The sequence below is a fragment of the Schistocerca nitens genome, chromosome 7, assembly GCF_023898315.1.
Source record: "Schistocerca nitens isolate TAMUIC-IGC-003100 chromosome 7, iqSchNite1.1, whole genome shotgun sequence".
NCBI classification, from domain to species: Eukaryota; Metazoa; Arthropoda; class Insecta; order Orthoptera; family Acrididae; genus Schistocerca; species Schistocerca nitens.
The window spans coordinates 612,273,696-612,285,706 of record NC_064620.1 but is presented as its reverse complement, the minus strand read 5'-3'; the positions used below and the strand labels follow the sequence as shown (position 1 = coordinate 612,285,706).

Here is a 12,011-nt window from a genome sequence, read left to right as displayed (position 1 = left end):
TGCTGGTGCACCAGGCTTGTAAGTTTCTTGCAGCTCCCACATCGCCTGCTCACCATCTTGTTGCTCATCCACCTCTGGACCGCCCTTTTTCCCACCTTCCCCGGGCTACGTTGCCATTTGGGATCTGAGTGCAACGTGTGCTAGAGTCCCTCGGTGTGTAGTCTGTACAACCCCAAATCCTGGGTTTTAACCACCTGCCACCCTGGTTACTGAAGAGACCCGGAGTGATTTTAGATTTATTGCAGTACAAGAGAGATTGCACTCCTGCCACAGTTTTTAATGCAGCATTTTCTGCCATTTTATCTGAGCACCATGACTATGTAGCCGTTTTTATGGATGGGTTGAAACAAGGGGATTCCGTTGGTTGCTCTGTTGTTTTTCCGGATGGTGTTCTCAAGGTCTGACTGCCTCAGACTTTTACTGTCTTTGATGCAGAATTGTCTGCAATCTTGCGGGCACTGGAGCAGATGAGACATTCTTCCTGTCCTAAATTTCTTGTCTGTTCTGATTCACTAAGTGCCCTTCACTCATTGCAACGTTTGTATCCAGCAGATAAAATACTCCAGACCATCCAGGATGCCCTCCTCCAACTACAGCGATTGGGGACGGTGGTGGTTTTCTGCTGGGTTCCAGGGCTTGTCAGCATTGCTGGGAATGAAAGGGCAGATATTGCAGCCAAGAAGGCATGTCTCGATCCACAAGTACCTCGCTGTGCTATACCCCTGCACGCACTTACCTTGCTGTTGAGCTCTCGAGTCATGCGTCGGTGGGAGGATGAGTGGCTGGAAGTGACTGACAATAAGCTCTGTGTAGTCAAGCCCACAACGCGTGTGTGGTGTACTTCCTTTCAGCCCCATCGACGGGACGAGGTCCTCCTCACTTGGCTCTGGATAGGCCACAGCCCTATGACACATGGCTTCCTGCTCCAGCTAGAGGACCCTCCAATGTGTGGTGCTTGTGGCGCTCAGGTCACTGTGCACCACGTTTTATTGGATTGTGTTTTATTTTCTGACCAGCGGGCCACAGCTGGCTTACCAGCAGACCTGCCATCTCTTTTAGGCAACACTCAGATTAATTTGGTTAAAGTTTTAATGTTCTGTGCCATGTCAAATGTTTTTACAAATATTTTAGGGAGAGGATCTTAATTTGCTCACTGTGTGACAAGCTCACCCATATTTTATGTAAGTGGCCAGCCAATGACCATTTCCTGTGGCATTCTTGTTGCTATGATTTCCCTTACGTTTTACTTTCTTATGTAGCATTTACCTTCTTTTACTGCTTTCTTTGCGTGTGTGCTTCAGTTTTATTAGGTCCGTCCACATTCGTTTCTTTTAATGTGTGTCAGGGTGCTGATGACCTCGACTTTGAGCGCCCATAAGCCCCAGCACACACACGCCAATTGTGTCTGTGTCCAAAACTCTGCTTACACCACAACATAATTGCAACCAAATACAAAAAGAAGTCTTCAGTGCAAAGATTATGACCACAAACTGCTTCTGTTATTATTCATTGACACAGCCACTATTTCCACTCACACTGCATGGCACATTCTGCAGTGGACCCTTCTTCTTTCCACTTGCACATGTGACATCCGTCATCAAACCTCACCACAGCGTGCCAGCACAGACCTGCTATCGCACCTACATGTGGGCAATGACAAGGAGTTTGATAATGGCCCTGAAATGTGTTTTCACTTGGACATGATGGCAGCTGAGGCTGTCGCCCACCTACCACCCAATGCAAAACTTGTCGCACAACACACCAGCAACCATCCCACACTTAGGGTGGTCCTCAACATGGTCTGCAGTGGGAGGCCCCTACATCAAAAAGACATCAGTAATCCAGACATTCAAGGATTCTGACATCATCGAGGTGACCTCTCATTGCTGCTTGTAATCCTCTTCATACAAGGGGGTGTTGGCACAAAACAAGTAGTTATTCCAAAAACATTACAGCCACGGGTATTGCAATTTATACATGGAGGACACTGGGGCATCATCATCACTAAATGCCTCTCATGGCAGAATGTGTACTGGAAGGACATGGATGCAGACATTACCACCTTAGTCTCCTCCTGTCCTACAAGCCAAAGCAAACAGGCAGCTCCCCTTCAACATTATTACCACTGGCCTGACACGTCTGAACCTTGGTCCCACCTGCATGTTAGCTTTGGACGTTTCCTTGGCTGCTCCTGCCTTATTGTGGTCAATGCAGGTAGTGGATTTCCCTATGTCTCCAAAATGTCGGACACATCCTTGGAACACACCATTCATGCTCTTTCACATATTTTTGCTATTGAAGGGCTTCCCAAAACGTTTGTTTCAGACAGTGGATCTCAATTCACACTAACAATGTTCATGTAAATTTGCAAAAAAAAAAAAAAAAAAGAAAAAAAAAAAAAAAAAAAGGCATCCAAATGATCCACACAGCACCCTTTCACCTAGCTTTCAATGGCAAGGCAGGAAGATTTGTCAGAACATTCAAAACAGAAATGACCAAACTCTGTCAGCACCATTGATTGGATGACACACCCTTGTTATTACTGGCATCCTATTAAGCCACTCCACAGGAAGGCTCCTCCCCAGCAGAGAAACTACATGGACATTCTCTCCAGTCTCAACTCTTTGCTGCACCCTCAGTCTGCCCCTGAAGCCACTCAGCACCCTCGGCATCATCACTTTGCCACTCAAAACCCTGTGTGGACCCTTACATTGTCTTGAGGCTGAAAGCAATGGCTACCGCCACCATTTCCTCGGTCGAAGTATGAAGGAACTTACTTTGGCTCATGGTGTCACCTGCTGGAAGCACATCAGTCAGCTCCGAAAATGCCTCAGCCCTGCTATGCCCAGCACTGGTATAACTCCAGTTTCTGTTCCAGAGTCATTGCCCTCACCCTATCAGATAACCCGAGTATGAGGCAGCCGACTGGAACGTGGAAATCCCAACCCAGGGCCAGAACACTGCCTCCACCACTGCCACACCAGAAGCTGTCACCATGGATGTGGATGCTGACTGACTGCAGTATAGTACCCAGGTGAAGACAGTGAGATGGGCTGCAGCCTCACATCTTTTCCTGTTAGAGGTTCAATGCTACACCAGACATCTTTGCAACAGCGATCAGCAACCCTTTGGGCACCTTGGGCACACATAAGACCTTCATCGCCCCTGCATGTCTGTCACAGTAATGAACGGACAGCAGGTGGCAGAACCAGAGCTAGCAGAACCCACCACTTCCGTGGGATGTATTTGTGTCTGCCACACACACATGAACAGAAAATTATGCTGTGAGTATTCCATCACCGACCACTGTAAAGATCAGTGCCAGAGCTGCACAAGTCACTTCTTGCAGCTTTGAGAGCCTCTCCCAGCCTCCAGGCAGATGCTACTCACCCAATCGTCTTTGGAGGCTCTTAAGGCCCATCTCAGAGACTGACACTGCCATATTCAGCCTTCATCATTGTTCCCTTGTCACAGTCTGATTGTGTCCAGTATTTCTGCTCATATGTTTGTGTTGTTCAGGACAACTTACTTGGGCTTAGAATATTTTCCATACAAGTGTATTTGTCTACGAAGATCCTAATTGCATTACTTTGTCAGACACTGGACTCACCATACTGTCAAGTCATCGTAGCTGTGAGACACTGTAATTGTGGGTTTATTATTACTGTCAAAGCAGACATGTCTTTCTTTGGATAATAAACTTTTGTAAACTTTGATCACTGCTTTTTGTGTGTTGGTGTGACATATCAGTGATGTCACCAGACAATTACCTAATGTCATGGATTTGTGCCAGTGTTTGTTATGGAACTTGTGGTGTGGAAGAGTTGTCTTGTTTGCTTCATTTGACATTAAGGTCCACATCTTGATTAATTTCAATCCTTCTTATTTTCTTTTAATGTTGTTTCTGTGCTTTTGAATTTCTGTGGTGTGTCTGTGCATCCTAGCAAAGTAGTAATTGGATTTTGATACAAACATAGTGTTGGAGAAATGAATTTTGTGTTCCCTGGTACCATTGCAGGAGTTGTCCCTCCCAATTTGTCCATGCTTCCCAGATAACAATTGCTCTTGTGCTCATTAAGCTGAGTGTTAATGTTTCATTTCCTAGTTTGTACGTACACTCGACCGCATCTGCAAGGGATTTTGTATGCTCCTGCTATGGTGAGTGCCAGGCATAGGTACTTCAGTGTTCAAACAGTCACCCACTTTTCTTGTAGGTTTAAACATTGTGTCAGTACTGTGCCTTCATAGTACTCTGGGGATATGATCTCTGGGCTGTTTTTACAGATGGGAAAAAAACTTTTTCAATAGTGTCTCCAGATCTAAGGAGACTTGACAAAAGCTTAGGGCACAAAGTCTACAGAAAGCCCACTCACATGGATAGAGACCTCCATAAAAATCCCAGCCACTACCTAAAGCAGAAAAGAGGCCTGATTAAAACATTAATAGAGTGGGGTAAAAGAATCTGTGTACCACAGTACTTGGGAGAAGAGTTTGATGATTTAAGAACTATTTCAGAAGAAATGCCTACTCTGAAAAAGAGATAAATGTGACACTACATCCTAAAAGATATTGATTTCTAGTGAAAAAGAACAACAGTTACAAGAACTGCTGCAACAAAATATTTGAAGAACAGTATTGTAACATACCAAGATGGCGCCGGGTAAAAGTGTACAAATTGCCGATCCTGCAGTTCCAACAAATTTCAACCGTAGTAAGTGTAAAATATGTTCAAAAAGAGATATACGAGGTATTCTGAGAATTAACTGTAATTACTGGTACCACGAAAAATGTGTCGAAGTTAACCTGTAATACTTTAACAGTGAAGATCAGTGGACCTGCCACCAATGCATCATACTAGCTACAGAATCCAAAGTAAACAATAATCTAAAAGCGCAGGATCACATAATTACATTGGTGAAACAAGAAATAATGGTCCTCAGCCTCCAGCATGAAAACCTACTGGTGAAGTATCAAGAACTATTAGTGAAGTGAAATAAACTTGAACTTGAACTGGCAGTAACCAATAAACCCACAAACAATGAACTCATCATCCACACCACGAATGTAAATATCGGTAACAAAAATGGGCGTTTGGCAGGACAGTGTACTACAAGATATAGTCAAGCAGTAAACTGTGCTCAGAATGCAATGCTGAACCCTAACAGAAACCATGTGTTGTCTAGAGCCACTTGTGATCATAGCACTGTAAAATCTACATGTAAACAAACTGCCATAGAAAACAAAGCTAATATGATGGTAGGCCTACATTAAATGGATCCAGAAAGTGATTATAGAATTGTAACTCTGATAACCACCTGGTGCAAGTGCAATTTACAGTCTAACATTGCACAAGATCTTACACAAAAATTAACCCAAAGTGAACAATCTGCCACACAGTGTATGAGTAATCCACCAGTGAACATAATTGCTCAAGCACCAATATAAGTGCAGGACAAAAACAAAAGAAATTCCAGAACATTACATAGCAAGATAATCTCGGTAAAAATGAAAGTACTAATATTAAGTGACAGTCATGGAAGAGACAGTGCTCAAATACTGCAAGACAAACTAGGCCCCTCATACCAGGTAAAAAGCATAGTAAAACCTGGCGCTCCACTAAAAGAGGTGGTAAAAAATGCATACAATTTGACAAGAAGCTCCAGTACACGTGATACTTTGATTGTAATGGGGGGTTCTAACGACACAGACAAACCTCTTGATCTAATGATGAAACATGTGGTAGAACCATTGGAACCAATATTCGCTCTAAGTCACAAAATGAATATGATTATCCATCCTATACCCAGGAGGTATGATGTTCATAATTTAAATAGTAAAATTAATACTGCAAACATCCACCTCATACAAGCACTGGATTTAGCAAAACATGCATACAAAAAAAGAATTGCTGTGAACTTTGAAATAGAGAGGCTAACCAGAAACCACTTCACTACACATGGTTTCCACCTAAACAAATGTGGCATGGAGATTATCTGCAATAGATTGGCCCTCCTGACAACTATGGGAGACAATAAGAAACCAAAAGTCAGAAACCATAAACAGATGCTTATAAGCAATTGGATCAAGACAAACAAGATGGGAAATAAAAAGAGCAATAGTGGCCATACAGTGCAAACTACACTACACAAATGTGTCATGAAGTCGCAGACACAAAATACAAACCCCCTGACCCTTCAAAAAGGTCAGGAACCTGAAAGGATCAATAATGTGATGGTGACCATTATCGAGACGGCCCTCCAAAATGATAATGTGACACCTCATCAGTGTGATGTGCACATGGATAGTTTTCAGGACCACCTGGAAGATGAGTCGACTGCCAAGGACGACCAACAGAACCAGCACAACTGTTCGGAATTCAACATATGTGGAATACAGTACAATTTAAACTAAAGGTCAGTGACACAGTAAAACCCCACTCAGACTTGAAAATCTATTATCACAATGTCCAATCCTTAAGCAACAAAACTGATGACTTAAGCATTTGCTGACCAGTGATGTCAGTGATATCTCACTAGTAAGCCAAGCAGAGCACTGGCTCTGCACTGATGTAATTAAGTTAATCTCACTACGGAATTTCAAATTGTGTGAACACTATTCCAGATCAGATGATGGACATGGTGGGGTTGCCATCTTCATAAAACAACACATTGAATACAGCCCACTTCCTACCCTAAAGGAAATAGGAACAGACATGATCTTTGAATGTGCAGCCATAAAGCTTACAGATCTAAATCTAATTGTAGCTACAATTTACCATTCCCCCTCCAGTAGTATTAATGATGTTCTGTTACAAATGGACTTGTTTCTATCCAAAATACGTCAGTGGGAACAGGACGTAATTATATGTGGTGACTTTAATATAGACTTCCTCCCACACAACAGAAACAGGGAGACATTGATTAACATTGCAAAAACTTATAATCTGCATGACTTTGTAAACGAGCCCACTAGAATAACACCCACATCCAAGACATCTCTAGATCAAATTTTTGCAAATAGAAATAAACTTAACCAAACACTAGAAGTAGTCAATGCAGGATTCAGCAACCACCAAGCTGTCATTCTAAAGGTCATTGTTAGCAAAGATACCCCAAACCCAGTCCCACCTAAAACTCAACATAACTTGAACAAGCTAAATGCCCTCCTTAGTAAAGAAAAGTGGACACAGATGCACGCAGCCGATGATCTCAACATGAAATTCAAAATATTTCTTGACACAGTGATCCACCACTTTCAAGAGGCTTTTTCGCAAAAACCAGTGAGACTAAATAATAATAAGAGAAACAAGACTTGGATTACACCAGCTATAAAAAATCTCTTGCAAACATAAAATAATACTCCACATGTTATGTAAACAAAGTAGTTACACCACCCAACTAACAGAATAATATAAAAACTACACATGTATCCAAAGAAGAGTGATAAGACAGGCAAAAAGGATGCAAAATGATGAGTACATTGAAAAATCCAGCAATAAAGTAAAAGCAATGTGGAATATTATAAAAAAGGGAAAGAGGGGAAATCAAAGCTACACACACACAAACATAGAAATCAAACTCAACAACGAATCTGTATCTAATCCTGAAGCTGTGGTGAACTCTTCCAAAAATTCCTTACGAGCATAGCTGAAAAATTGGTCAAAAATAATCCTAACACAAACTACGAACCAGTAAACCAAAAATATCACATGTGTGCGGAGTCAATTTTCATTACTAAAGTCACTGAAAATGATGTAGCAAATGCCCTCAGAGAGTTAAAAAATTCATATTCAGCTGGAATTGATGATATCCCAGCAGCTGTCATCAAAAATTGTGTACACACAATTGCTGAACCATCAACTTGCCTCTGTGACTGTTCTTTCCAGGCAGGTACTTTCCCTGAAGCTCTGAAACTTTCTAAAGTAATCCCTGTCTTTAAAAAAGTGATAATAAGGGTATGAATAACTACAGGCCTATCTCAATCTCATCCTGCTTTTCTAAAGTTTTTGAAAAAATAATGTACAAAAAACTGATGGACTTCATTGGAGAAAAAAAAAAGATTTATTAAGTTTAGCTCAACATGGGTTCAGAAGCAACAAATCGACTGAAACTGCAGTATATGATTGCATAAATACACTATTAGATCTGTTAGGTAAAAAACAAACAACCGACAACAGGCATATTTCTGGATCTGTCAAAGGGTTTTGACACTGTTGACAACAAAACATTGCTGAAAAAAATAGAACACTATGGTATCAGAGGAATTGCAAACAATTGTATTGCTTCATTCCTAATCAATCAGATGCAGAGAGTCAGCATGAAATACACTAATAGACAAACCAACTCAATAACCGAAATCCTATCAAGTAATAAAACTGTAAAGCAAGATGTAGCACAGGGCTCAGTATTGGGACCTCTACTTCTCCTTCTGTATATTAATGTCTTGAGCATGAATGTAGATTCACACAAAACAATAATATTTGCTGATGACACAACTGTGCTCCTAAAAGGGGAGAATACAGAGGCTGTGCAAAAAGCTGTGACCTTGGACACTAAACAACTCAGCAACTGGGCTAAAATCAACAGATTAACTATCAACACCAATAAGATAGCTTCCATGAACTTTCACACAACACAAAATGCAAATTCCTCTCAGCCACTTCTCACTGTAAATAAATAGCCAATAGACACTGTTTTCAAATTCCTGGGTCCTTGGGTTCAAGATAACCTGAAATGGAATACACATACAGGAAAGATAAATGCCAGAATTAGTACTGGCTGTTATGTATTGAGTGTACTGAAATCATGTGCTAGCCTGGAAACATTAATCAGCACGTACTATGCTTACATACAAGCCCACCTAAAATATGGTGTAATATTCTGGGGAAATTCTCCAACTGCCCTGAGAACTTTCTAAATCTAGAAGAGAGCAACAAGGATTATTACTGGAAGCAAACCCAGAGACTCCTGCAAACCCATCTTCAGAAAGTTGGAAATCCTTGCACTGACTTGCCTATACATTCTCGAGAGACTAAAATTTTTCAGAAACCACGTAGTGCCAACTGACTCTAGAGTTGTAAAAAATAATGAAATACATAAACACAACTCAAATCTGCATGTTTTACATACAAACACTCAACTGTGTAAAAAGGGATCTTTCCCCATGGGCCCCCAACTGTTCAACAATCTTCCCACTAGCATTAAGTCCATTGAAGACAACATAAAATTTAGCAAAGTCGTGAAGTCATATTTATTGTGTCACCGTTTTTACTCTATAAATGAATACCTAGAACAGAAATCTTGCTACTTATGTTAAATTGAAAACATTGAGCAATGGAGTGAAGTAAAATTAACCAATCTTTGCAATGTAATAAATTAGGATACTATAAGTTAATACATTTTAACAATGTTAACTGATATTTTCTGATATCTGTAACACACTGTGTGCCATCAGATCACATGGAATAAATAAATGAATTCTCATTAAATATGGAGGACGGGAGGAAGGAGGAGGTGAGAACACCATGTATCTCAAGCAGCCTTGTACAATGAATCAATTAACTAATGTTCTGAATTATAGATATTGTGGTCAGTCTATCCCACTTCCTGAAACATTAGAAATAATTGGAGAAATAATGCTATTCTCAACTCTCCAGCCACACTCACACCTATTAATTTTGGTTGAATAGAAAAAGATTTGCATGAACCATTAGAATGGAGATAGGTAGTCTGTTATGATTTATTGTTGTGAAACTATGTCTAGAAAATTCTGAAACAAGTACATAACAACCAGTCAAGTTAAATTTGGTGTCTTCTGTCATTATATTGATAAGTTTGTGATATGGATATGCAGAACAGAAAACAAAATGGAAGATCTTTGGGAACACTTAAAAGGTATTTACCTAGATATAAAGTACATGGCAGAACCTAGGGAGCCCAATAACTCACCCTATTAAATAAAAGTAAATGCATCCCTGACACTTATGCACATAGAAAACAAATCACATCAACCTGTGTCTCCATTCTTTGAGCCACTCATCAATCTGCAGAATTAACATCCTACCAGGCAAGAACATTGTGAAAACAATTAAAAATTCCTCATTAATCAGATAGTCTTTTCGACTAAACGAGTAATGATCTCTGCATATCAACAATTTTATACATGCAAAACACTTTTGTGAAGTTCTCTATCAGGAGATGGCATGTAATTGATAGGATGTAAATTTGAAAAAAGCAAATACAGCACACTTTATAAAGAGAAGTAAAAAAAGCAAGTGTTATTAGCTGATGACCCCACTGTCTTCAATCCTAACAAATTTTCATTTAAGTGATACAATATATGTGAATGATGTATGGAATGATTTCCTGAAACAAGAAGGCAATGTGTTTATTGCTCAACTATGTGCAGTATGTTTGATATGTTACATTACATCCTCAAGTCTTATGCAAATGACTTAAGCTCTTAATGTTATTAAAAGGGAAGTTGCTACTCACCATATAGCAGATACACTGAGTCGCAGGTAGGCACAACAAAAATACTGTCACAAATAAAGCTTTTGGCCTGGTCAGTAAGGCCTTCGTCAGAAAAACACAAACAAACACGCACACGCACGCGCGACTGCAGTTCTCGGGCAACTGAAGCCACACTGTGAGCAGCAGTGATGGCAATGGCTGTTGGGCGGTGGTGAGGAAGAGGATCGGGCGGGGAGAGTGAGGGATAGTATCGGTGTGGCGGGCAGTGAAGTGTTGCTGGGCAGTGCGCAGGGACAATGTGGAGAGTGGGTAGGACAGCTAGGTGCAGTCGGGAGATGAGACACATGGCAGAGGAGAGGTGGGGAGGGGGGGGGGGGGGTAGCAGAAAAAGAGACAAATAAAAATACTGAGTGTGATGACGGAATGAGGGCTGTGTAGTGCTGGAATGGGAACAGGGAGGGGGCTGGTTGGGCGAGGACAATGACTAACGAAGGTTGAGGCCAGGAGGTTTACAGGAACGTAGGATATATTGCAGGGAAAGTTCCCACCTGCTCAGTTCAGAAAAGCTGGTGTTCGTGGGAAGGATCCATTTGGCACAGGCTGTGAAGCAGTCATTGAAATGAAGGGTGTCGTGTTTGACAGAGTGCTCAACAACAGCGTGGTCCACTTGTTTCTTGGCCGCAGTTTGTCGGTGACCATTCATGCGGACAGACAGCTTGTTGGTGGTCATGCCCACATAGAATACAGCACAGTGGTTGCAGCTTAGCTTGTAGATCACATGAATGGTTTCACAGGGAGCCCCGCCTTTGATTGGATAGGTGATGTTTGTGACCAGACTGGAGTAGGTGGTGGTGGTGGTGGTGGTGGTGGCGGCGGTGGTGGTGGTGGTGGTGGTGGTGGGAAGATGTCTGGGACAGGTCTTGCGTCCTAGTCTATTATAAGGGTATGAGCCATGAGGTAAGGTGGTTGGGAACAGGGGTTGTGTAGGGGTGGATGAGTATATTGAGTAGGTTCGGTGTACAGTGGAAAACAACTGTGGGAGGGGTGGGAAGGTTAGTGGGCATGACATTTCTCATTTCAGGGCATGATGAGAAGTAGTCAAAAATATTAAGCTATTAAGGATACTAAAAACAGCTACATGAGACACTTCTTTGATTGTGAAGGCATAATACTTTTATGATAAGCTTGCTAACAAATTGGAGGTCCTGTTAGACATGAGAACAAGTTTGTAAAACAAACAAATAAATTATTATGGCTTAACAATGCCTTGTAGTACCGTGTGTGTGTGTGTGGGGGGGGGGGGGGGGGGGTTAGACATGAGAACAAGTCATGTGCACTTCAGTTTTCCTTTCTTTCAAATAATTCCAGGTCCTCTGTGATGGTTTGTGTACTACCTATGAAATGTAATATCTAAAGCAATAATGGATCCTAAATACATCATATATTGACAAAAAGAGGTCGGATCACTGTAGCTGAGATATGTTCCTCAGTCTGACAGACATCTACGAAAAATTAGTACAGTATTTTTACTCCTTAACT

At 41.3% G+C, this 12,011-nt stretch overlaps 1 protein-coding gene across 1 annotated transcript in view; it reads left to right on the top strand.

Annotated features, from left to right (window-relative positions):
* LOC126195169 (uncharacterized) overlaps positions 1-12,011 on the top strand; it is a 288,374-nt gene that overhangs the window by 235,462 nt on the left and 40,901 nt on the right. The gene's annotated exons all lie outside the window — the stretch shown is intronic.